This window comes from Nothobranchius furzeri, chromosome 16 (genome assembly GCF_043380555.1).
Source record: "Nothobranchius furzeri strain GRZ-AD chromosome 16, NfurGRZ-RIMD1, whole genome shotgun sequence".
Classification (NCBI taxonomy): domain Eukaryota; kingdom Metazoa; phylum Chordata; class Actinopteri; order Cyprinodontiformes; family Nothobranchiidae; genus Nothobranchius; species Nothobranchius furzeri.
Genome location: NC_091756.1, coordinates 18809071 through 18834941, shown reverse-complemented (window position 1 = coordinate 18834941; position 25871 = coordinate 18809071).

Genomic DNA, 25871 nt, shown 5'->3' with positions numbered 1-25871 from the left:
AGCGCCTCCAGGAGAGAGGACCAAGCAAGACGCGCCCCGAGGAGCGTCTTGCCACATGTCAACACTGGGTCTGACTGAGTGCCTCCATGAGAGAAGCCCCAGCAAGACGCGCCCCGAGGAGCGTCTTGCCACATGTCAACACTGGGTCTGACTGAGCGCCTCCAGGAGAGAGGCCCAAGCAAGACGCGCCCCGAGGAGCGTCTTGACACATGTCAACACTGGGTCTGACTGAGGGCCTCCATGAGAGAAGCCCAAGAAAGACGCGCCCCGAGGAGCGTCTTGCCACATGTCAACACTGGGTCTGACAGAGGAACTCCAGGAGAGAGGCCCAAGCAATACGCGCCCCGAAGAGCGTCTTGCCACATGTCACCACTGGGTCTGACTGAGCACCTCCAGGAGAGAGGCCCAAGCAAGACACGCCCCGGGGAGCGTCTTGCCACATGTCAACAATGGGTCTGACTGAGGGCCTCCAGGAGAGAAGCCCAAGCAAGACGCGCCCCGAGGAGCGTCTTGCCACATGTCAACACTGGGTATGACAGAGGGCCTCCAGGAGAGAGGCCCAAGCAATACGCGCCCCGAGGAAAGTCTTGCCACATGTCGTCACTGGGTCTGACTGAGCGCCTCCAGGAGAGAGGCCCAAGCAATACACGCCCCGAGGAGCGTCTTGCCACATGTCAACACTGGGTCTGACTGAGCGCCTCCAGGAGAGAAGCCCAAGCAAGACGCGCCCCGAGGAGCGTCTTGCCACGTGTCAACACTGGGTCTGATTGAGGGCCTCCAGGAGAGAGGCCCAAGCAAGACGCGCCCCGAGGAGCGTCTTGCCACATGTCAACACTGGGTCTGACAGAGGGCCTCCAGGAGAGAGGCCCAAGCAATACACGCCCCGAGGAAAGTCTTGCCACATGTCACCACTGGGTCTGACTGAGAGCCTCCAGGAGAGAGGCCCAAGCAATACACGCCCCGAGGAGCGTCTTGCCACATGTCAACACTGGGTCTGACTGAGCTCCTCCAGGAGAGAGGCCCAAGCAAGACGCGCCCCGAGGAGCGTCTTGCAACATGTCAACACTGGGTCTGACTGAGCTCCTCCATGAGAGAAGCCCCAGCAAGACGCGCCCCGAGGAGCGTCTTGCCACATGTCAACACTGGGTCTGACTGAGCGCCTCCAGGAGAGAGGCCCAAGCAAGACGCGCCCCGAGGAGCGTCTTGACACATGTCAACACTGGGTCTGACTGAGGGCCTCCATGAGAGAAGCCCAAGAAAGACGCGCCCCGAGGCGCGTCTTGCCACATGTCAACACTGGGTCTGACTGAGTGCCTCCATGAGAGAAGCCCCAGCAAGACGTGCCCCGAGGAGCATCTTGCCACATGTCAACACTGGGTCTAACTGAGCGCCTCCAGGAGAGAGGCCCAAGCAAGACGCGCCCCGAGGAGCGTCTTGACACATGTCAACACTGGGTCTGACTGAGGGCCTCCATGAGAGAAGCCCAAGCAAGACGCGCCCGGAGGAGCGTCTTGCCACATGTCAACACTGGGTCTGACAGAGGAACTCCAGGAGAGAGGCCCAAGCAATACGCGCCCCGAAGAGCGTCTTGCCACATGTCACCACTGGGTCTGACTGAGCACCTCCAGGAGAGAGGCCCAAGCAAGACACGGCCCGAGGAGCGTCTTGCCACATGTCAACAATGGGTCTGACTGAGGGCCTCCAGGAGAGAAGCCCAAGCAAGACGCGCCCCGAGGAGTGTCTTGCCACATGTAAACACTGGGTCTGACTGAGCGCCTCCAGGAGAGAGGCCCAAGCAAGACGCGCCCCGAGGGGCGTCTTGACACATGTCAACACTGGGTCTGACTGAGGGCCTCAATGAGAAAAGCCCAAGCAAGACGCGCCCCGAGGAGCGTCTTGCCACATGTCTACACTGGGTCTGACAGAGGGCCTCCGGGAGAGAGGCCCAAGCAATACGTGCCCCGAGGAGTGTCTAGCCAGATGTCACCACTGGGTCTGACTGAGCGCCTCCAGGAGAGAGGCCCAAGCAAGACGCGCCCCGAGGAGCGTCTTGCCACATGTCAACACTGGGTCTGACTGAGCGCCTCCAAGAGAGAGGCCCAAGCATGACGCGCCCCGAGGAGCGTCTTGCCAAATGTCAACACTGAGTCTGACTGAGCGCCTCCAGGAGAGAGGCCCAAGAAAGACGCGCCCCGAGGAGCGTCTTGCCACATGTCAACACTGGGTCTGACTGAGCGCCTCCAGGAGAGAGGCCCAAGCAAGAAGCGCCCTGAGGAGCGTCTTGACACATGTCAACAATGGGTCTGACTGAGCGCCTCCAGGAGAGAGGCCCAAGCAAGACGCGCCCCGAGGGGCGTCTTGACACATGTCAACACTGGGTCTGACTGAGGGCCTCAATGAGAGAAGCCCAAGCAAGACGCGCCCCGAGGAGCTTCTTGCCACATGTCAACACTGGGTTTGACAGAGGGCCTCAGGGAGAGAGGCCCAGGCAATACGTGCCCCGAGGAGCGTCTAGCCACATGTCACCACTGGGTCTGACTGAGCGCCTCCAGGAGAGAGGCCCAAGCAAGATGCGCCCCGAGGAGCGTCTTGCCACATGTCAACACTGGGTCTGACTGAGCGCCTCCAGGAGAGAGGCCCAAGCAAGACGCGCCCCGAGGGGCGTCTTGACACATGTCAAGCCTGGGTCTGACTGAGGGCCTCAATGAGAGAAGCCCAAGCAAGACACACCCCGAGGAGCGTCTTGCCACATGTCCACACTGGGTCTGACAGAGCGCCTCCAGGAGAGAGGCCCAAGCAATACGTGCCCCGAGGAGCGTCTAGCCACATGTCACCACTGGGTCTGACTGAGCGCCTCCAGGAGAGAGGCCCAAGCAAGACGCGCCCCGAGGAGCGTCTTGCCACATGTCAGCACTCGGTCTGACTGAGCGCCTCCAGGAGAGAGGCCCAAGCAAGACGCGCCCCGAGGAGCGTCTTGCCACATGTCAACACTGGGTCTGACTGAGTGCCTCCATGAGAGAAGCCCCAGCAAGACGCGCCCCGAGGAGCGTCTTGCCACATGTCAACACTGGGTCTGACTGAGCGCCTCCAGGAGAGAGGCCCAAGCAAGACGCGCCCCGAGGAGCGTCTTGCCACATGTCAACACTGGGTCTGACAGAGGGCCTCCAGGAGAGAGGCCCAAGCAATACGCGCCCCGAGGAAAGTCTTGCCACATGTCACCACTGGGTCTGACTGAGCGCCTCCAGGAGAGAGGCCCAAGCAATACGCGCCCCGAGGAGCGTCTTGCCACATGTCAACACTGGGTCTGACTGAGCTCCTCCAGGAGAGAGGCCCAAGCAAGACGCGCCCCGAGGAGCGTCTTGCCACATGTCAACACTGGGTCTGACTGAGTGCCTCCATGAGAGAAGCCCCAGCAAGACGCGCCCCGAGGAGCGTCTTGCCACATGTCAACACTGGGTCTGACTGAGCGCCTCCAGGAGAGAGGCCCAAGCAAGACGCGCCCCGAGGAGCGTTTTGACACATGTCAACACTGGGTCTGACTGAGGGCCTCCATGAGAGAAGCCCAAGCAAGACGCGCCCCGAGGAGCGTCTTGCCACATGTCAACACTGGGTCTGACAGAGGAACTCCAGGAGAGAGGCCCAAGCAATACGCGCCCCGAAGAACGTCTTGCCACATGTCACCACTGGGTCTGACTGAGCACCTCCAGGAGAGAGGCCCAAGCAAGACACGCCCCGAGGAGCGTCTTGCCACATGTCAACACTGGGTCTGACTGAGCGCCTCCAGGAGAGAGGCCCAAGCAAGACGCGCCCCGAGGGGTGTCTTGACACATGTCAACACTGGGTCTGACTGAGGGCCTTAATGAGAAAAGTTCAAGCAAGACGCGCCCCGAGGAGCGTCTTGCCACATGTCTACACTGGGTCTGACAGAGGGCCTCCGGGAGAGAGGCCCAAGCAATACGTGCCCCGAGGAGTGTCTAGCCACATGTCACCACTGGGTCTGACTGAGCGCCTCCAGGAGAGAGGCCCAAGCAAGACGCGCCCCGAGGAGCGTCTTGCCACATGTCAACACTGGGTCTGACTGAGCGCCTCCAGGAGAGAGGCCCAAGCAAGACGCGCCCCGAGGGGTGTCTTGACACATGTCAACACTGGGTCTGACTGAGGGCCTCAATGAGAAAAGCCCAAGCAAGACGCGCCCCGAGGAGCGTCTTGCCCCATGTCTACACTGGGTCAGACAGAGGGCCTCCGGGAGAGAGGCCCAAGCAATACGCGCCCCGAGGAGCGTCTTGCCACATGTCAACACTGGGTCTGACTGAGCGCCTCCAGGAGAGAGGCCCAAGCAAGACGCGCCCCGAGGGGTGTCTTGACACATGTCAACACTGGGTCTGACTGAGGGCCTCAATGAGAAAAGCCCAAGCAAGACGCGCCCCGAGGAGCGTCTTGCCACATGTCTAGACTGGGTCTGACAGAGGGCCTCCGGGAGAGAGGCCCAAGCAATACGTGCCCCGAGGAGAGTCTTGCCACATGTCAACACTGGGTCTGACTGAGCGCCTCCAGGAGAGAGGCCCAAGCATGATGCGCCCCGAGGAGCGTATTGCCAAATGTCAACACTGGGTCTGACTGAGCGCCTCGAGGAGAGAGGCCCAAGAAAGACGCGCCCCGAGGAGCGTCTTGCCACATGTGAACACTGGGTCTGACTGAGCGCCTCCAGGAGAGAGGCCCAAGCAAGACGCGCCCCGAGGAGCGTCTTGCCACATGTCAACACTGGGTCTGACTGAGCGCCTCCAGGAGAGAGGCCCAAGCAAGAAGCGCCCCGAGGAGCGTCTTGCCACATGTCAACAATGGGTCTGACTGAGCGCCTCCAGGAGAGAGGCCCAAGCAAGACGCGCCCCGAGGAGCGTCATGACACATGTCAACACTGGGTCTGACTGAGGGCCTCCATGAGAGAAGCCCAAGCAAGACGCGCCCCGAGGAGCGTCTTTTCAATTGTCAACACTGGGTCTGACAGAGGGCCTACAGGAGAGAGGCCCAAGCAATACGCGCCCCGAGGAGCGTCTTGCCACATGTCACCACTGGGTCTGACTGAGCGCCTCCAGGAGAGAGGCCCAAGCAAGACACGCCCCGAGGAGCGTCTTGCCACATGTCAACAATGGGTCTGACTGAGGGCCTCCAGGAGAGAAGCCCAAGCAAGACGCGCCCCGAGGAGCGTCTTGCCACATGTCAACACTGGGTCTGACTGAGCGCCTCCAGGAGAGAGGCCCAAGCAAGACGCGCCCCGAGGGGCGTCTTGACACATGTCAACACTGAGTCTGACTGAGGGCCTCAATGAGAGAAGCCCAAGCAAGACGCGCCCCGAGGAGCGTCTTGCCACATGTCAACACTGGGTCTGACAGAGGGCCTCCAGGAGAGAGGCCCAAGCAATATGTGCCCCGAGGAGCGTCTAGCCACATGTCACCACTGGGTCTGACTGAGCGCCTCCAGGAGAGAGGCCCAAGCAAGACGCGCCCCGAGGAGCGTCTTGCCACATGTCAGCACTCGGTCTGACTGAGCGCCTCCAGGAGAGAGGCCCAAGCAAGACGCACCCCGAGGAGCGTCTTGCCACATGTCACCTCTGGGTCTGACTGAGAGCCTCCAGGAGAGAGGCCCAAGCATGACGCGCCCCGAGGAGCGTCCTGACACTTGTCAACACTGGGTCTGACTGAGGGCCTCCATGAGAGAATCCCAAGCAAGACGTGCCCCGAGGAACATCTTGCCACATGTCAACACTGGGTCTGACTGAGCGCCTCCAGGAGAGAGGCCCAAGCAAGAAGCGCCCCGAGGAGCGTCTTGCCACATGTCAACAATGGGTCTGACTGAGCGCCTCCAGGAGAGAGGCCCAAGCAAGACGCGCCCCGAGGGGTGTCTTGACACATGTCAACACTGGGTCTGACTGAGGGCCTCAATGCGAAAAGCCCAAGCAAGACGCGCCCCGAGGAGCGTCTTGCCCCATGTCTACACTGGGTCTGACAGAGGGCCTCCGGGAGAGAGGCCCAAGCAATACGCGCCCCGAGGAGCGTCTTGCCACATGTCAACACTGGGTCTGACTGAGCGCCTCCAGGAGAGAGGCCCAAGCAAGACGCGCCCCGAGGGGTGTCTTGACACATGTCAACACTGGGTCTGACTGAGGGCCTCAATGAGAAAAGCCCAAGCAAGACGCGCCCCGAGGAGCATCTTGCCACATGTCTAGACTGGGTCTGACAGAGGGCCTCCGGGAGAGAGGCCCAAGCAATACGTGCCCCGAGGAGAGTCTAGCCACATGTCAACACTGGGTCTGACTGAGCGCCTCCAGGAGAGAGGCCCAAGCATGACGCGCCCCGAGGAGCGTATTGCCAAATGTCAACACTGGGTCTGACTGAGCGCCTCCAGGAGAGAGGCCCAAGCAAGACGCGCCCCGAGGAGCGTCTTGCCACATGTCAACACTGGGTCTGACTGAGCGCCTCCAGGAGAGAGGCCCAAGCAAGAAGCGCCCCGAGGAGCGTCTTGCCACATGTCAACAATGGGTCTGACTGAGCGCCTCCAGGAGAGAGGCCCAAGCAAGACGCGCCCCGAGGAGCGTCATGACACATGTCAACACTGGGTCTGACTGAGGGCCTCCATGAGAGAAGCCCAAGCAAGACGCGCCCCGAGGAGCGTCTTGCCAAATGTCAACACTGGGTCTGACAGAGGGCCTACAGGAGAGAGGCCCAAGCAAGACGCGCCCCGAGGAGCGTCTTGCCACATGTCACCACTGGGTCTGACTGAGCGCCTCCAGGAGAGAGGCCCAAGCAAGACACGCCCCGAGGAGCGTCATGCCACATGTCAACAATGGGTCTGACTGAGGGCCTCCAGGAGAGAAGCCCCAGCAAGATGCGCCCCGAGGAGCGTCTTGCCACATGTCAACACTGGGTCTGACTGAGCGCCTCCAGGAGAGAGGCCCAAGCAAGACGCGCCCCGAGGGGCGTCTTGACACATGTCAACACTGAGTCTGACTGAGGGCCTCAATGAGAGAAGCCCAAGCAAGACGCGCCCCGAGGAGCGTCTTGCCACAAGTCAACACTGGGTCTGACAGAGGGCCTCCAGGAGAGAGGCCCAAGCAATATGTGCCCCGAGGAGCGTCTAGCCACATGTCACCACTGGGTCTGACTGAGCGCCTCCAGGAGAGAGGCCCAAGCAAGACGCGCCCCGAGGAGCGTCTTGCCACATGTCAGCACTCGGTCTGACTGAGCGCCTCCAGGAGAGAGGCCCAAGCAAGACGCACCCCGAGGAGCGTCTTGCCACATGTCACCACTGGGTCTGACTGAGAGCCTCCAGGAGAGAGGCCCAAGCATGACGCGCCCCGAGGAGCGTCCTGACACTTGTCAACACTGGGTCTGACTGAGGGCCTCCATGAGAGAATCCCAAGCAAGATGTGCCCCGAGGAACATCTTGCCACATGTCAACACTGGGTCTGACTGAGCGCCTCCAGGAGAGAGGCCCAAGCAAGAAGCGCCCCGAGGAGCGTCTTGCCACATGTCAACAATGGGTCTGACTGAGCGCCTCAAGGAGAGAGGCCCAAGCAAGACGCGCCCGAGGAGTGTCTTGCCACATGCCAACACTGGGTCTGACAGAGGGCCTCCAGGAGAGAGGCCCAAGCAATACGCGCCCCGAGGAGCGTCTTGCCATATGTCACCACTGGGTCTGACAGAGGGCCTCCAGGAGAGAGGCCCAAGCAAGACGCGCCCCGAGGAGCGTCATGCCACATGTTACTACTCGTTCTGACTGAGCGCCTCCAGGAGAAAGGCCCAAGCAAGACGCGCCCCGAGGAGCGTCTTGCCACGTGTCAACACTGGGTCTGATTGAGGGCCTCCAGGAGAGAGGCCCAAGCAAGACGCGCCCCGAGGAGCGTCTTGCCAAATGTCACCACTGGGTCTGACTGAGCGCCTCCAGGAGAGAGGCCCAAGCAATACACGCCCCGAGGAGCGTCTTGCCACATGTCAACACTGGGTCTGACTGAGCGCCTCCAGGAGAGAGGCCCAAGCAAGACGCGCCCCGAGGAGCGTCTTGCCACGTGTCAACACTGGGTCTGATTGAGGGCCTCCAGGAGAGAGGCCCAAGCAAGACGCGCCCCGAGGAGCGTCTTGCCACATGTCAACACTGGGTCTGACAGAGGGCCTCCAGGAGAAAGGCCCAAGCAATACACGCCCCGAGGAAAGTCTTGCCACATGTCACCACTGGGTCTGACTGAGCGCCTCCAGGAGAGAGGCCCAAGCAATACACGCCCCGAGGAGCGTCTTGCCACATGTCAACACTGGGTCTGACTGAGCTCCTCCAGGAGAGAGGCCCAAGCAAGACGCGCCCCGAGGAAAGTCTTGCCACATGTCACCACTGGGTCTGACTGAGCGCCTCCAGGAGAGAGGACCAAGCAAGACGCGCCCCGAGGAGCGTCTTGCCACATGTCAACACTGGGTCTGACTGAGTGCCTCCATGAGAGAAGCCCCAGCAAGACGCGCCCCGAGGAGCGTCTTGCCACATGTCAACACTGGGTCTGACTGAGCGCCTCCAGGAGAGAGGCCCAAGCAAGACGCGCCCCGAGGAGCGTCTTGACACATGTCAACACTGGGTCTGACTGAGGGCCTCCATGAGAGAAGCCCAAGAAAGACGCGCCCCGAGGAGCGTCTTGCCACATGTCAACACTGGGTCTGACAGAGGAACTCCAGGAGAGAGGCCCAAGCAATACGCGCCCCGAAGAGCGTCTTGCCACATGTCACCACTGGGTCTGACTGAGCACCTCCAGGAGAGAGGCCCAAGCAAGACACGCCCCGGGGAGCGTCTTGCCACATGTCAACAATGGGTCTGACTGAGGGCCTCCAGGAGAGAAGCCCAAGCAAGACGCGCCCCGAGGAGCGTCTTGCCACATGTCAACACTGGGTATGACAGAGGGCCTCCAGGAGAGAGGCCCAAGCAATACGCGCCCCGAGGAAAGTCTTGCCACATGTCGTCACTGGGTCTGACTGAGCGCCTCCAGGAGAGAGGCCCAAGCAATACACGCCCCGAGGAGCGTCTTGCCACATGTCAACACTGGGTCTGACTGAGCGCCTCCAGGAGAGAAGCCCAAGCAAGACGCGCCCCGAGGAGCGTCTTGCCACGTGTCAACACTGGGTCTGATTGAGGGCCTCCAGGAGAGAGGCCCAAGCAAGACGCGCCCCGAGGAGCGTCTTGCCACATGTCAACACTGGGTCTGACAGAGGGCCTCCAGGAGAGAGGCCCAAGCAATACACGCCCCGAGGAAAGTCTTGCCACATGTCACCACTGGGTCTGACTGAGCTCCTCCATGAGAGAAGCCCCAGCAAGACGCGCCCCGAGGAGCGTCTTGCCACATGTCAACACTGGGTCTGACTGAGCGCCTCCAGGAGAGAGGCCCAAGCAAGACGCGCCCCGAGGAGCGTCTTGACACATGTCAACACTGGGTCTGACTGAGGGCCTCCATGAGAGAAGCCCAAGAAAGACGCGCCCCGAGGCGCGTCTTGCCACATGTCAACACTGGGTCTGACTGAGTGCCTCCATGAGAGAAGCCCCAGCAAGACGTGCCCCGAGGAGCATCTTGCCACATGTCAACACTGGGTCTAACTGAGCGCCTCCAGGAGAGAGGCCCAAGCAAGACGCGCCCCGAGGAGCGTCTTGACACATGTCAACACTGGGTCTGACTGAGGGCCTCCATGAGAGAAGCCCAAGCAAGACGCGCCCGGAGGAGCGTCTTGCCACATGTCAACACTGGGTCTGACAGAGGAACTCCAGGAGAGAGGCCCAAGCAATACGCGCCCCGAAGAGCGTCTTGCCACATGTCACCACTGGGTCTGACTGAGCACCTCCAGGAGAGAGGCCCAAGCAAGACACGGCCCGAGGAGCGTCTTGCCACATGTCAACAATGGGTCTGACTGAGGGCCTCCAGGAGAGAAGCCCAAGCAAGACGCGCCCCGAGGAGTGTCTTGCCACATGTAAACACTGGGTCTGACTGAGCGCCTCCAGGAGAGAGGCCCAAGCAAGACGCGCCCCGAGGGGCGTCTTGACACATGTCAACACTGGGTCTGACTGAGGGCCTCAATGAGAAAAGCCCAAGCAAGACGCGCCCCGAGGAGCGTCTTGCCACATGTCTACACTGGGTCTGACAGAGGGCCTCCGGGAGAGAGGCCCAAGCAATACGTGCCCCGAGGAGTGTCTAGCCACATGTCACCACTGGGTCTGACTGAGCGCCTCCAGGAGAGAGGCCCAAGCAAGACGCGCCCCGAGGAGCGTCTTGCCACATGTCAACACTGGGTCTGACTGAGCGCCTCCAAGAGAGAGGCCCAAGCATGACGCGCCCCGAGGAGCGTCTTGCCAAATGTCAACACTGAGTCTGACTGAGCGCCTCCAGGAGAGAGGCCCAAGAAAGACGCGCCCCGAGGAGCGTCTTGCCACATGTCAACACTGGGTCTGACTGAGCGCCTCCAGGAGAGAGGCCCAAGCAAGAAGCGCCCTGAGGAGCGTCTTGACACATGTCAACAATGGGTCTGACTGAGCGCCTCCAGGAGAGAGGCCCAAGCAAGACGCGCCCCGAGGGGCGTCTTGACACATGTCAACACTGGGTCTGACTGAGGGCCTCAATGAGAGAAGCCCAAGCAAGACGCGCCCCGAGGAGCTTCTTGCCACATGTCAACACTGGGTTTGACAGAGGGCCTCAGGGAGAGAGGCCCAGGCAATACGTGCCCCGAGGAGCGTCTAGCCACATGTCACCACTGGGTCTGACTGAGCGCCTCCAGGAGAGAGGCCCAAGCAAGATGCGCCCCGAGGAGCGTCTTGCCACATGTCAACACTGGGTCTGACTGAGCGCCTCCAGGAGAGAGGCCCAAGCAAGACGCGCCCCGAGGGGCGTCTTGACACATGTCAAGCCTGGGTCTGACTGAGGGCCTCAATGAGAGAAGCCCAAGCAAGACACACCCCGAGGAGCGTCTTGCCACATGTCCACACTGGGTCTGACAGAGCGCCTCCAGGAGAGAGGCCCAAGCAATACGTGCCCCGAGGAGCGTCTAGCCACATGTCACCACTGGGTCTGACTGAGCGCCTCCAGGAGAGAGGCCCAAGCAAGACGCGCCCCGAGGAGCGTCTTGCCACATGTCAGCACTCGGTCTGACTGAGCGCCTCCAGGAGAGAGGCCCAAGCAAGACGCGCCCCGAGGAGCGTCTTGCCACATGTCAACACTGGGTCTGACTGAGTGCCTCCATGAGAGAAGCCCCAGCAAGACGCGCCCCGAGGAGCGTCTTGCCACATGTCAACACTGGGTCTGACTGAGCGCCTCCAGGAGAGAGGCCCAAGCAAGACGCGCCCCGAGGAGCGTCTTGCCACATGTCAACACTGGGTCTGACAGAGGGCCTCCAGGAGAGAGGCCCAAGCAATACGCGCCCCGAGGAAAGTCTTGCCACATGTCACCACTGGGTCTGACTGAGCGCCTCCAGGAGAGAGGCCCAAGCAATACGCGCCCCGAGGAGCGTCTTGCCACATGTCAACACTGGGTCTGACTGAGCTCCTCCAGGAGAGAGGCCCAAGCAAGACGCGCCCCGAGGAGCGTCTTGCCACATGTCAACACTGGGTCTGACTGAGTGCCTCCATGAGAGAAGCCCCAGCAAGACGCGCCCCGAGGAGCGTCTTGCCACATGTCAACACTGGGTCTGACTGAGCGCCTCCAGGAGAGAGGCCCAAGCAAGACGCGCCCCGAGGAGCGTTTTGACACATGTCAACACTGGGTCTGACTGAGGGCCTCCATGAGAGAAGCCCAAGCAAGACGCGCCCCGAGGAGCGTCTTGCCACATGTCAACACTGGGTCTGACAGAGGAACTCCAGGAGAGAGGCCCAAGCAATACGCGCCCCGAAGAGCGTCTTGCCACATGTCACCACTGGGTCTGACTGAGCACCTCCAGGAGAGAGGCCCAAGCAAGACACGCCCCGAGGAGCGTCTTGCCACATGTCAACACTGGGTCTGACTGAGCGCCTCCAGGAGAGAGGCCCAAGCAAGACGCGCCCCGAGGGGTGTCTTGACACATGTCAACACTGGGTCTGACTGAGGGCCTTAATGAGAAAAGTTCAAGCAAGACGCGCCCCGAGGAGCGTCTTGCCACATGTCTACACTGGGTCTGACAGAGGGCCTCCGGGAGAGAGGCCCAAGCAATACGTGCCCCGAGGAGTGTCTAGCCACATGTCACCACTGGGTCTGACTGAGCGCCTCCAGGAGAGAGGCCCAAGCAAGACGCGCCCCGAGGAGCGTCTTGCCACATGTCAACACTGGGTCTGACTGAGCGCCTCCAGGAGAGAGGCCCAAGCAAGACGCGCCCCGAGGGGTGTCTTGACACATGTCAACACTGGGTCTGACTGAGGGCCTCAATGAGAAAAGCCCAAGCAAGACGCGCCCCGAGGAGCGTCTTGCCCCATGTCTACACTGGGTCAGACAGAGGGCCTCCGGGAGAGAGGCCCAAGCAATACGCGCCCCGAGGAGCGTCTTGCCACATGTCAACACTGGGTCTGACTGAGCGCCTCCAGGAGAGAGGCCCAAGCAAGACGCGCCCCGAGGGGTGTCTTGACACATGTCAACACTGGGTCTGACTGAGGGCCTCAATGAGAAAAGCCCAAGCAAGACGCGCCCCGAGGAGCGTCTTGCCACATGTCTAGACTGGGTCTGACAGAGGGCCTCCGGGAGAGAGGCCCAAGCAATACGTGCCCCGTGGAGAGTCTTGCCACATGTCAACACTGGGTCTGACTGAGCGCCTCCAGGAGAGAGGCCCAAGCATGATGCGCCCCGAGGAGCGTATTGCCAAATGTCAACACTGGGTCTGACTGAGCGCCTCGAGGAGAGAGGCCCAAGAAAGACGCGCCCCGAGGAGCGTCTTGCCACATGTGAACACTGGGTCTGACTGAGCGCCTCCAGGAGAGAGGCCCAAGCAAGACGCGCCCCGAGGAGCGTCTTGCCACATGTCAACACTGGGTCTGACTGAGCGCCTCCAGGAGAGAGGCCCAAGCAAGAAGCGCCCCGAGGAGCGTCTTGCCACATGTCAACAATGGGTCTGACTGAGCGCCTCCAGGAGAGAGGCCCAAGCAAGACGCGCCCCGAGGAGCGTCATGACACATGTCAACACTGGGTCTGACTGAGGGCCTCCATGAGAGAAGCCCAAGCAAGACGCGCCCCGAGGAGCGTCTTTTCAATTGTCAACACTGGGTCTGACAGAGGGCCTACAGGAGAGAGGCCCAAGCAATACGCGCCCCGAGGAGCGTCTTGCCACATGTCACCACTGGGTCTGACTGAGCGCCTCCAGGAGAGAGGCCCAAGCAAGACACGCCCCGAGGAGCGTCTTGCCACATGTCAACAATGGGTCTGACTGAGGGCCTCCAGGAGAGAAGCCCAAGCAAGACGCGCCCCGAGGAGCGTCTTGCCACATGTCAACACTGGGTCTGACTGAGCGCCTCCAGGAGAGAGGCCCAAGCAAGACGCGCCCCGAGGGGCGTCTTGACACATGTCAACACTGAGTCTGACTGAGGGCCTCAATGAGAGAAGCCCAAGCAAGACGCGCCCCGAGGAGCGTCTTGCCACATGTCAACACTGGGTCTGACAGAGGGCCTCCAGGAGAGAGGCCCAAGCAATATGTGCCCCGAGGAGCGTCTAGCCACATGTCACCACTGGGTCTGACTGAGCGCCTCCAGGAGAGAGGCCCAAGCAAGACGCGCCCCGAGGAGCGTCTTGCCACATGTCAGCACTCGGTCTGACTGAGCGCCTCCAGGAGAGAGGCCCAAGCAAGACGCACCCCGAGGAGCGTCTTGCCACATGTCACCTCTGGGTCTGACTGAGAGCCTCCAGGAGAGAGGCCCAAGCATGACGCGCCCCGAGGAGCGTCCTGACACTTGTCAACACTGGGTCTGACTGAGGGCCTCCATGAGAGAATCCCAAGCAAGACGTGCCCCGAGGAACATCTTGCCACATGTCAACACTGGGTCTGACTGAGCGCCTCCAGGAGAGAGGCCCAAGCAAGAAGCGCCCCGAGGAGCGTCTTGCCACATGTCAACAATGGGTCTGACTGAGCGCCTCAAGGAGAGAGGCCCAAGCAAGACGCGCCCGAGGAGTGTCTTGCCACATGCCAACAATGGGTCTGACAGAGGGCCTCCAGGAGAGAGGCCCAAGCAATACGCGCCCCGAGGAGCGTCTTGCCATATGTCACCACTGGGTCTGACTGAGCGCCTCAGGGAGAGAGGCCCAACCAAGACGCGCCCCGAGGAGCATCTTGCCACATGTCAGCACTCGGTCTGACTGAGCGCCTCCAGGAGAGAGGCCCAAGCAAGACACGCCCCTAGGAGCGTCTAGCCACATGTCAACACTGGATCTGACAGAGGGCCTCCAGGAGAGAGGCCCAATCAAGACGCGCCCCGAGGAGTGTCTTGTCACATGTCACCACTGGGTCTGACTGAGCGCCTCCAGGAGAGAGGCCCAAGCAAGACGCGCCCCGAGGAGCGTAATGCCACATGTCACTACTCGGTCTGACTGAGCGCCTCCAGGAGAGAGGCCCAAGCAAGACGCGCCCCGAGGAGCGTCTTGCCACATGTCAACACTGGGTCTGACAGAGGGCCTCCAGGAGAGAGGCCCAAGCAATACGCGCCCCGAGGAGCGTCTTGCCACATGTCAACACTGGGTCTGACTGAGCTCCTCCAGGGGGAGGCCCAAGCAAGACGCGCCCCGAGGAGCGTTTTGCCACATGTCAACACTGGGTCTGACAGAGGGCCTCCAGGAGAGAGGCCCAAGCAATACGCGCCCCGAGGAAAGTCTTGCCACATGTCACCACTGGGTCTGACTGAGCGCCTCCAGGAGAGAGGCCCAAGCAATACACGCCCCGAGGAGCGTCTTGCCACATGTCAACACTGGGTCTGACTGAGCGCCTCCAGGAGAGAGGCCCAAGCAAGACGCGCCCCGAGGGGCGTCTTGACACATGTCAACACTGGGTCTGACTGAGGGCCTCAATGAGAAAAGCCCAAGCAAGACGCGCCCCGAGGAGCGTCTTGCCACATGTCTACACTGGGTCTGACAGAGGGCCTCCGGGAGAGAGGCCCAAGCAATACGTGCCCCGAGGAGTGTCTAGCCACATGTCACCACTGGGTCTGACTGAGCGCCTCCAGGAGAGAGGCCCAAGCAAGACGCGCCCCGAGGAGCGTCTTGCCACATGTCAACACTGGGTCTGACTGAGCGCCTCCAGGAGAGAGGCCCAAGCATGACGCGCCCCGAGGAGCGTCTTGCCAAATGTCAACACTGGGTCTGACTGAGCGCCTCCAGGAGAGAGGCCCTAGAAAGACACGCCCCGAGGAGCGTCTTGCCACATGTCAACACTGGGTCTGACTGAGCGCCTCCAGGAGAGAGGCCCAAGCAAGAAGCGCCCCGAGGAGCGTCTTGCCACATGTCAACAATGGGTCTGACTGAGCGCCTCCAGGAGAGAGGCCCAAGCAAGACGCGCCCCGAGGGGCGTCTTGACACATGTCAACACTGGGTCTGACTGAGGGCCTCAATGAGAGAAGCCCAAGCAAGACGCGCCCCGAGGAGCTTCTTGCCACATGTCAACACTGGGTTTGACAGAGGGCCTCCGGGAGAGAGGCCCAGGCAATACGTGCCCCGAGGAGCGTCTAGCCACATGTCACCACTGGGTCTGACTGAGCGCCTCCAGGAGAGAGGCCCAAGCAAGACGCGCCCCGAGGAGCGTCTTGCCACATGTCAACACTGGGTCTGACTGAGCGCCTCCAGGAGAGAGGCCCAAGCAAGACGCGCCCCGAGGGGCGTCTTGACACATGTCAAGCCTGGGTCTGACTGAGGGCCTCAATGAGAGAAGCCCAAGCAAGACGCACCCCGAGGAGCGTCTTGCCACATGTCAACACTGGGTCTGACTGAGCGCCTCCAGGAGAGAGGCCCAAGCAAGACGCGCCCCGAGGAGCGTCATGCCACATGTCACTACTCGGTCTGACTGAGCGCCTCCAGGAGAGAGGCCCAAGCAAGACGCGCCCCGAGGAGCGTCTTGCCACATGTCAACACTGGGTCTGACAGAGGGCCTCCAGGAGAGAGGCCCAAGCAATACGCGCCCCGAGGAGCGTCTTGCCACATGTCAACACTGGGTCTGACTGAGCTCCTCCAGGGGGATGCCCAAGCAAGACGGGCCCCGAGGAGCGTCTTGCCACATGTCAACACTGGGTCTGACAGAGGGCCTCCAGGAGAGAGGCCCAAGCAATACGCGCCCCGAGGAAAGTCTTGCCACATGTCACCACTGGGTCTGACTGAGCGCCTCCAGGAGAGAGGCCCAAGCAATACACGCCCCGAGGAGCGTCTTGCCACATGTCAACACTGGGTCTGACTGAGCTCCTCCAGGAGAGAGGCCCAAGCAAGACGCGCCCCGAGGAGCGTCTTGCCACATGTCAAAACTGGGTCTGACTGAGTGCCTCCATGAGAGAAGCCCCAGCAAGACGCGCCCCGAGGAGCATCTTGCCACATGTCAACACTGGGTCTAACTGAGCGCCTCCAGGAGAGAGGCCCAAGCAAGACGCGCCCCGAGGAGCGTCTTGACACATGTCAACACTGGGTCTGACTGAGGGCCTCCATGAGAGAAGCCCAAGCAGGACGCGCCCGGAGGAGCGTCTTGCCACATGTCAACACTGGGTCTGACAGAGGAACTCCAGGAGAGAGGCCCAAGCAATACGCGCCCCGAAGAGCGTCTTGCCACATGTCACCACTGGGTCTGACTGAGCACCTCCAGGAGAGAGGCCCAAGCAAGACACGCCCCGAATAGCGTCTTGCCACATGTCAACAATGGGTCTGACTGAGGTCCTCCAGGAGAGAAGCCCAAGCAAGACGCGCCCCGAGGAGCGTCTTGCCACATGTCAACACTGGGTCTGACTGAGCGCCTCCAGGAGAGAGGCCCAAGCAAGACGCGCCCCAAGGGGCGTCTTGACACATGTCAACACTGGGTCTGACTGAGGGCCTCAATGAGAAAAGCCCAAGCAAGACGCGCCCCGAGGAGCGTCTTGCCACATGTCTACACTGGGTCTGACAGAGGGCCTCCGGGAGAGAGGCCCAAGCAATACGTGCCCCGAGGAGTGTCTAGCCACATGTCACCACTGGGTCTGACTGAGCGCCTCCAGGAGAGAGGCCCAAGCAAGACGCTCCCCGAGGAGCGTCTTGCCACATGTCAACACTGGGTCTGACTGAGCGCCTCCAGGAGAGAGGCCCAAGCATGACGCGCCCCGAGGAGCGTCTTGCCAAATGTCAACACTGGGTCTGACTGAGCGCCTCCAGGAGAGAGGCCCAAGAAAGACACGCCCCGAGGAGTGTCTTGCCACATGTCAACACTGGGTCTGACTGAGCGCCTCCAGGAGAGAGGCCCAAGCAAGAAGCGCCCCGAGGAGCGTCTTGCCACATGTCAACAATGGGTCTGACTGAGCGCCTCCAGGAGAGAGGCCCAAGCAAGACGCGCCCCGAGGGGCGTCTTGACACATGTCAACACTGGGTCTGACTGAGGGCCTCAATGAGAGAAGCCCAAGCAAGACGCGCCCCGAGGAGCTTCTTGCCACATGTCAACACTGGGTTTGACAGAGGGCCTCCGGGAGAGAGGCCCAGGCAATACGTGCCCCGAGGAGCGTCTAGCCACATGTCACCACTGGGTCTGACTGAGCGCCTCCAGGAGAGAGGCCCAAGCAAGACGCGCCCCGAGGAGCGTCTTGCCACATGTCAACACTGGGTCTGACTGAGCGCCTCCAGGAGAGAGGCCCAAGCAAGACGCGCCCCGAGGGGCGTCTTGACACATGTCAAGCCTGGGTCTGACTGAGGGCCTCAATGAGAGAAGCCCAAGCAAGACGCACCCCGAGGAGCGTCTTGCCACATGTCAACACTGGGTCTGACAGAGGGCCTCCAGGAGAGAGGCCCAAGCAATACGTGCCCCGAGGAGCATCTAGCCACATGTCACCACTGGGTCTGACTGAGCGCCTCCAGGAGAGAGGCCCAAGCAAGACGCGCCCCGAGGAGCGTCTTGCCACATGTCAGCACTCGGTCTGACTGAGCGCCTCCAGGAGAGAGGCCCAAGCAAGACGCGCCCCGAGGAGCGTCTTGCCACATGTCAACACTGGGTCTGACAGAGGGCCTCCAGGAGAGAGGCCCAAGCAATACGCGCCCCGAGGAAAGTCTTGCCACATGTCACCACTGGGTCTGACTGAGCGCCTCCAGGAGAGAGGCCCAAGCAATACACGCCCTGAGGAGCGTCTTGCCACATGTCAACACTGGGTCTGACTGAGCTCCTCCAGGAGAGAGGCCCAAGCAAGACGCACCCCGAGGAGCGTCTTGCCACATGTCAACACTGGGTCTGACTGAGTGCCTCCATGAGAGAAGCCCCAGCAAGACGCGCCCAGAGGAGCGTCTTGCCACATGTCAACACCGGGTCTGACTGAGCGCCTCCAGGAGAGAGGCCCAAGCAAGACGCGCCCCGAGGAGCGTCTTGCCACATGTCAACACTGGGTCTGACAGAGGGCCTCCAGGAGAGAGGCCAAAGCAATACGCGCCCCGAGGAAAGTCTTGCCACATGTCACCACTGGGTCTGACTGAGCGCCTCCAGGAGAGAGGCCCAAGCAATACGAGCCCCGAGGAGCGTCTTGCCACATGTCAACACTGGGTCTGACTGAGCTCCTCCAGGAGAGAGGCCCAAGCAAGACGCGCCCCGAGGAGCGTCTTGCCACATGTCAACACTGGGTCTGACTGAGTGCCTCCATGAGAGAAGCCCCAGCAAGACGCGCCCCGAGGAGCGTCTTGCCACATGTCAACACTGGGTCTGACTGAGCACCTCCAGGAGAGAGGCCCAAGCAAGACACGCCCCGAGGAGCGTCTTGCCACATGTCAACAATGGGTCTGACTGAGGGCCTCCAGGAGAGAAGCCCAAGCAAGACGCGCCCCGAGGAGCGTCTTGCCACATGTCAACACTGGGTCTGACTGAGCGCCTCCAGGAGAGAGGCCCAAGCAAGACGCGCCCCGAGGGGTGTCTTGACACATGTCAACACTGGGTCTGACTGAGGGCCTCAATGAGAAAAGCCCAAGCAAGACGCGCCCCGAGGAGCGTCTTGCCACATGTCAACACTGGGTCTGACAGAGGAACTCCAGGAGAGAGGCCCAAGCAATACGCGCCCCGAAGAGCGTCTTGCCACATGTCACCACTGGGTCTGACTGAGCACCTCCAGGAGAGAGGCCCAAGCAAGACACGCCCCGAGGAGCGTCTTGCCACATGTCAACAATGGGTCTGACTGAGGGCCTCCAGGAGAGAAGCCCAAGCAAGACGCGCCCCGAGGAGTGTCTTGCCACATGTCAACACTGGGTCTGACTGAGCGCCTCCAGGAGAGAGGCCCAAGCAAGACGCGCCCCGAGGGGCGTCTTGACACATGTCAACACTGGGTCTGACTGAGGGCCTCAATGAGAAAAGCCCAAGCAAGACGCGCCCCGAGGAGCGTCTTGCCACATGTCTACACTGGGTCTGACAGAGGGCCTCCGGGAGAGAGGCCCAAGCAATACGTGTCCCGAGGAGTGTCTAGCCACATGTCACCACTGGGTCTGACTGAGCGCCTCCAGGAGAGAGGCCCAAGCAAGACGCGCCCCGAGAGCGTCTTGCCACATGTCAACACTGGGTCTGACTGAGCGCCTCCAGGAGAGAGGCCCAAGCATGACGCGCCCCGAGGAGCGTCTTGCCAAATGTCAACACTGGGTCTGACTGAGCGCCTCCAGGAGAGAGGCCCAAGAAAGACGCTCCCCGAGGAGCGTCTTGCCACATGTCAACACTGGGTCTGACTGAGCGCCTCCAGGAGAGAGGCCCAAGCAAGAAGCGCCCTGAGGAGCGTCTTGACACATGTCAACAATGGGTCTGACTGAGCGCCTCCAGGAGAGAGGCCCAAGCAAGACCCGCCCCGAGGGGCGTCTTGACACATGTCAACACTGGGTCTGACTGAGGGCCTCAATGAGACAAGCCCAAGCAAGACGCGCCCCGAGGAGCTTCTTACCACATGTCAACACTGGGTTTGACAGAGGGCCTCCGGGAGAGAGGCCCAGGCAATACGTGCCCCGAGGAGCGTCTAGCCACATGTCACCACTGGGTCTGACTGAGCGCCTCCAGGAGAGAGGCCCAAGCAAGACGCGCCCCGAGGAGCGTCTTGCCACATGTCAACACTGGGTCTGACTGAGCGCCTCCAGGAGAGAGGCCCAAGCAAGACGCGCCCCGAGGGGCGTCTTGACACATGTCAAGCCTGGGTCTGACTGAGGGCCTCAATGAGAGAAGCCCAAGCAAGACGCACCCCGAGGAGCGTCTTGCCACATGTCAACACTGGGTCTGACTGAGGGCCTCCATGAGAGAAGCCCAAGCAGGACGCGCCCGGAGGAGCGTCTTGCCACATGTCAACACTGGGTCTGACAGAGGAACTCCAGGAGAGAGGCCCAAGCAATACGCGCCCCGAAGAGCGTCTTGCCACATGTCACCACTGGGTCTGACTGAGCACCTCCAGGAGAGAGGCCCAAGCAAGACACGCCCCGAATAGCGTCTTGCCACATGTCAACAATGGGTCTGACTGAGGTCCTCCAGGAGAGAAGCCCAAGCAAGACGCGCCCCGAGGAGCGTCTTGCCACATGTCAACACTGGGTCTGACTGAGCGCCTCCAGGAGAGAGGCCCAAGCAAGACGCGCCCCAAGGGGCGTCTTGACACATGTCAACACTGGGTCTGACTGAGGGCCTCAATGAGAAAAGCCCAAGCAAGACGCGCCCCGAGGAGCGTCTTGCCACATGTCTACACTGGGTCTGACAGAGGGCCTCCGGGAGAGAGGCCCAAGCAATACGTGCCCCGAGGAGTGTCTAGCCACATGTCACCACTGGGTCTGACTGAGCGCCTCCAGGAGAGAGGCCCAAGCAAGACGCTCCTCGCCACATGTCAACACTGGGTCTGACTGAGCGCCTCCAGGAGAGAGGCCCAAGCATGACGCGCCCCGAGGAGCGTCTTGCCAAATGTCAACACTGGGTCTGACTGAGCGCCTCCAGGAGAGAGGCCCAAGAAAGACACGCCCCGAGGAGTGTCTTGCCACATGTCAACACTGGGTCTGACTGAGCGCCTCCAGGAGAGAGGCCCAAGCAAGAAGCGCCCCGAGGAGCGTCTTGCCACATGTCAACAATGGGTCTGACTGAGCGCCTCCAGGAGAGAGGCCCAAGCAAGACGCGCCCCGAGGGGCGTCTTGACACATGTCAACACTGGGTCTGACTGAGGGCCTCAATGAGAGAAGCCCAAGCAAGACGCGCCCCGAGGAGCTTCTTGCCACATGTCAACACTGGGTTTGACAGAGGGCCTCCGGGAGAGAGGCCCAGGCAATACGTGCCCCGAGGAGCGTCTAGCCACATGTCACCACTGGGTCTGACTGAGCGCCTCCAGGAGAGAGGCCCAAGCAAGACGCGCCCCGAGGAGCGTCTTGCCACATGTCAACACTGGGTCTGACTGAGCGCCTCCAGGAGAGAGGCCCAAGCAAGACGCGCCCCGAGGGGCGTCTTGACACATGTCAAGCCTGGGTCTGACTGAGGGCCTCAATGAGAGAAGCCCAAGCAAGACGCACCCCGAGGAGCGTCTTGCCACATGTCAACACTGGGTCTGACAGAGGGCCTCCAGGAGAGAGGCCCAAGCAATACGTGCCCCGAGGAGCATCTAGCCACATGTCACCACTGGGTCTGACTGAACGCCTCCAGGAGAGAGGCCCAAGCAAGACGCGCCCCGAGGAGCGTCTTGCCACATGTCAGCACTCGGTCTGACTGAGCGCCTCCAGGAGAGAGGCCCAAGCAAGACGCGCCCCGAGGAGCGTCTTGCCACATGTCAACACTGGGTCTGACAGAGGGCCTCCAGGAGAGAGGCCCAAGCAATACGCGCCCCGAGGAAAGTCTTGCCACATGTCACCACTGGGTCTGACTGAGCGCCTCCAGGAGAGAGGCCCAAGCAATACACGCCCTGAGGAGCGTCTTGCCACATGTCAACACTGGGTCTGACTGAGCTCCTCCAGGAGAGAGGCCCAAGCAAGACGCGCCCCGAGGAGCGTCTTGCCACATGTCAACACTGGGTCTGACTGAGTGCCTCCATGAGAGAAGCCCCAGCAAGACGCGCCCAGAGGAGCGTCTTGCCACATGTCAACACCGGGTCTGACTGAGCGCCTCCAGGAGAGAGGCCCAAGCAAGACGCGCCCCGAGGAGCGTCTTGCCACATGTCAACACTGGGTCTGACAGAGGGCCTCCAGGAGAGAGGCCAAAGCAATACGCGCCCCGAGGAAAGTCTTGCCACATGTCACCACTGGGTCTGACTGAGCGCCTCCAGGAGAGAGGCCCAAGCAATACGAGCCCCGAGGAGCGTCTTGCCACATGTCAACACTGGGTCTGACTGAGCACCTCCAGGAGAGAGGCCCAAGCAAGACACGCCCCGAGGAGCGTCTTGCCACATGTCAACAATGGGTCTGACTGAGGGCCTCCAGGAGAGAAGCCCAAGCAAGACGCGCCCCGAGGAGCGTCTTGCCACATGTCAACACTGGGTCTGACTGAGCGCCTCCAGGAGAGAGGCCCAAGCAAGACACGCCCCGAGGAGCGTCTTGCCACATGTCAACACTGGGTCTGACTGAGCGCCTCCAGGAGAGAGGCCCAAGCAATACGAGCCCCGAGGAGCGTCTTGCCACATGTCAACACTGGGTCTGACTGAGCGCCTCCAGGAGAGAGGCCCAAGCAAGACGCGCCCCGAGGAGCGTCTTGACACATGTCAACACTGGGTCTGACTGAGGGCCTCCATGAGAGAAGCCCAAGCAAGACGCGCCCCGAGGAGCGTCTTGCCACATGTCAACACTGGGTCTGACAGAGGAACTCCAGGAGAGAGGCCCAAGCAATACGCGCCCCGAAGAGCGTCTTGCCACATGTCACCACTGGGTCTGACTGAGCACCTCCAGGAGAGAGGCCCAAGCAAGACACGCCCCGAGGAGCGTCTTGCCACATGTCAACACTGGGTCTGACTGAGCGCCTCCAGGAGAGAGGCCCAAGCAAGACACGCCCCGAGGAGCGTCTTGCCACATGTCAACACTGGGTCTGACTGAGCGCCTCCAGGAGAGAGGCCCAAGCAATACGAGCCCCGAGGAGCGTCTTGCCACATGTCAACACTGGGTCTGACTGAGCGCCTCCAGGAGAGAGGCCCAAGCAAGACGCGCCCCGAGGAGCGTCTTGACACATGTCAACACTGGGTCTGACTGAGGGCCTCCATGAGAGAAGCCCAAGCAAGACGCGCCCCGAGGAGCGTCTTGCCACATGTCAACACTGGGTCTGACAGAGGAACTCCAGGAGAGAGGCCCAAGCAATACGCGCCCCGAAGAGCGTCTTGCCACATGTCACCACTGGGTCTGACTGAGCACCTCCAGGAGAGAGGCCCAAGCAAGACACGCCCCGAGGAGCGTCTTGCCACATGTCAACAATGGGTCTGACTGAGGGCCTCCAGGAGAGAAGCCCAAGCAAGACGCGCCCCGAGGAGCGTCTTGCCACATGTCAACACTGGGTCTGACTGAGCGCCTCCAGGAGAGAGGCCCAAGCAAGACGCGCCCCGAGGGGTGTCTTGACACATGTCAACACTGGGTCTGACTGAGGGCCTCAATGAGAAAAGCCCAAGCAAGACGCGCCCCGAGGAGCGTCTTGCCACATGTCAACACTGGGTCTGACAGAGGAACTCCAGGAGAGAGGCCCAAGCAATACGCGCCCCGAAGAGCGTCTTGCCACATGTCACCACTGGGTCTGACTGAGCACCTCCAGGAGAGAGGCCCAAGCAAGACACGCCCCGAGGAGCGTCTTGCCACATGTCAACAATGGGTCTGACTGAGGGCCTCCAGGAGAGAAGCCCAAGCAAGACGCGCCCCGAGGAGTGTCTTGCCACATGTCAACACTGGGTCTGACTGAGCGCCTCCAGGAGAGAGGCCCAAGCAAGACGCGCCCCGAGGGGCGTCTTGACACATGTCAACACTGGGTCTGACTGAGGGCCTCAATGAGAAAAGCCCAAGCAAGACGCGCCCCGAGGAGCGTCTTGCCACATGTCTACACTGGGTCTGACAGAGGGCCTCCGGGAGAGAGGCCCAAGCAATACGTGCCCCGAGGAGTGTCTAGCCACATGTCACCACTGGGTCTGACTGAGCGCCTCCAGGAGAGAGGCCCAAGCAAGACGCGCCCCGAGGAGCGTCTTGCCACATGTCAACACTGGGTCTGACTGAGCGCCTCCAGGAGAGAGGCCCAAGCATGACGCGCCCCGAGGAGCGTCTTGCCAAATGTCAACACTGGGTCTGACTGAGCGCCTCCAGGAGAGAGGCCCAAGAAAGACGCGCCCTGAGGAGCGTCTTGCCACATGTCAACACTGGGTCTGACTGAGCGCCTCCAGGAGAGAGGCCCAAGCAAGAAGCGCCCTGAGGAGCGTCTTGACACATGTCAACAATGGGTCTGACTGAGCGCCTCCAGGAGAGAGGCCCAAGCAAGACGCGCCCCGAGGGGCGTCTTGACACATGTCAACACTGGGTCTGACTGAGGGCCTCAATGAGAGAAGCCCAAGCAAGACGCGCCCCGAGGAGCTTCTTACCACATGTCAACACTGGGTTTGACAGAGGGCCTCCGGGAGAGAGGCCCAGGCAATACGTGCCCCGAGGAGCGTCTAGCCACATGTCACCACTGGGTCTGACTGAGCGCCTCCAGGAGAGAGGCCCAAGCAAGACGCGCCCCGAGGAGCGTCTTGCCACATGTCAACACTGGGTCTGACTGAGCGCCTCCAGGAGAGAGGCCCAAGCAAGACGCGCCCCGAGGGGCGTCTTGACACATGTCAAGCCTGGGTCTGACTGAGGGCCTCAATGAGAGAAGCCCAAGCAAGACGCACCCCGAGGAGCGTCTTGCCACATGTCAACACTGGGTCTGACAGAGGGCCTCCAGGAGAGAGGCCCAAGCAATACGTGCCCCGAGGAGCGTCTAGCCACATGTCACCACTGGGTCTGACTGAGCGCCTCCAGGAGAGAGGCCCAAGCAAGACGCGCCCCAAGGAGCGTCTTGCCACATGTCAGCACTCGGTCTGACTGAGCGCCTCCAGGAGAGAGGCCCAAGCAAGACGCGCCCCGAGGAGCGTCTTGCCACATGTCAACACTGGGTCTGACTGAGCTCCTCCAGGAGAGAGGCCCAAGCAAGACGCGCCCCGAGGAGCGTCTTGCCACATGTCAACACTGGGTCTGACTGAGTGCCTCCATGAGAGAAGCCCCAGCAAGACGCGCCCCGAAGAGCGTCTTGCCACATGTCACCACTGGGTCTGACTGAGCACCTCCAGGAGAGTGGCCCAAGCAAGACACGCCCCGAGGAGCGTCTTGCCACATGTCAACACTGGGTCTGACTGAGCGCCTCCAGGAGAGAGGCCCAAGCAAGACGCGCCCCGAGGGGTGTCTTGACACATGTCAACACTGGGTCTGACTGAGGGCCTCAATGAGAAAAGCCCAAGCAAGACGCGCCCCGAGGAGCGTCTTGCCACATGTCAACACTGGGTCTGACTGAGCGCCTCCAGGAGAGAGGCCCAAGCAAGACGCGCCCCGAGGGGTGTCTTGACACATGTCAACACTGGGTCTGACTGAGGGCCTCAATGAGAAAAGCCCAAGCAAGACGCGCCCCGAGGAGCGTCTTGCCCCATGTCTACACTGGGTCTGACAGAGGGCCTCCGGGAGAGAGGCCCAAGCAATACGCGCCCCGAGGATCGTCTTGCCACATGTCAACACTGGGTCTGACTGAGCGCCTCCAGGAGAG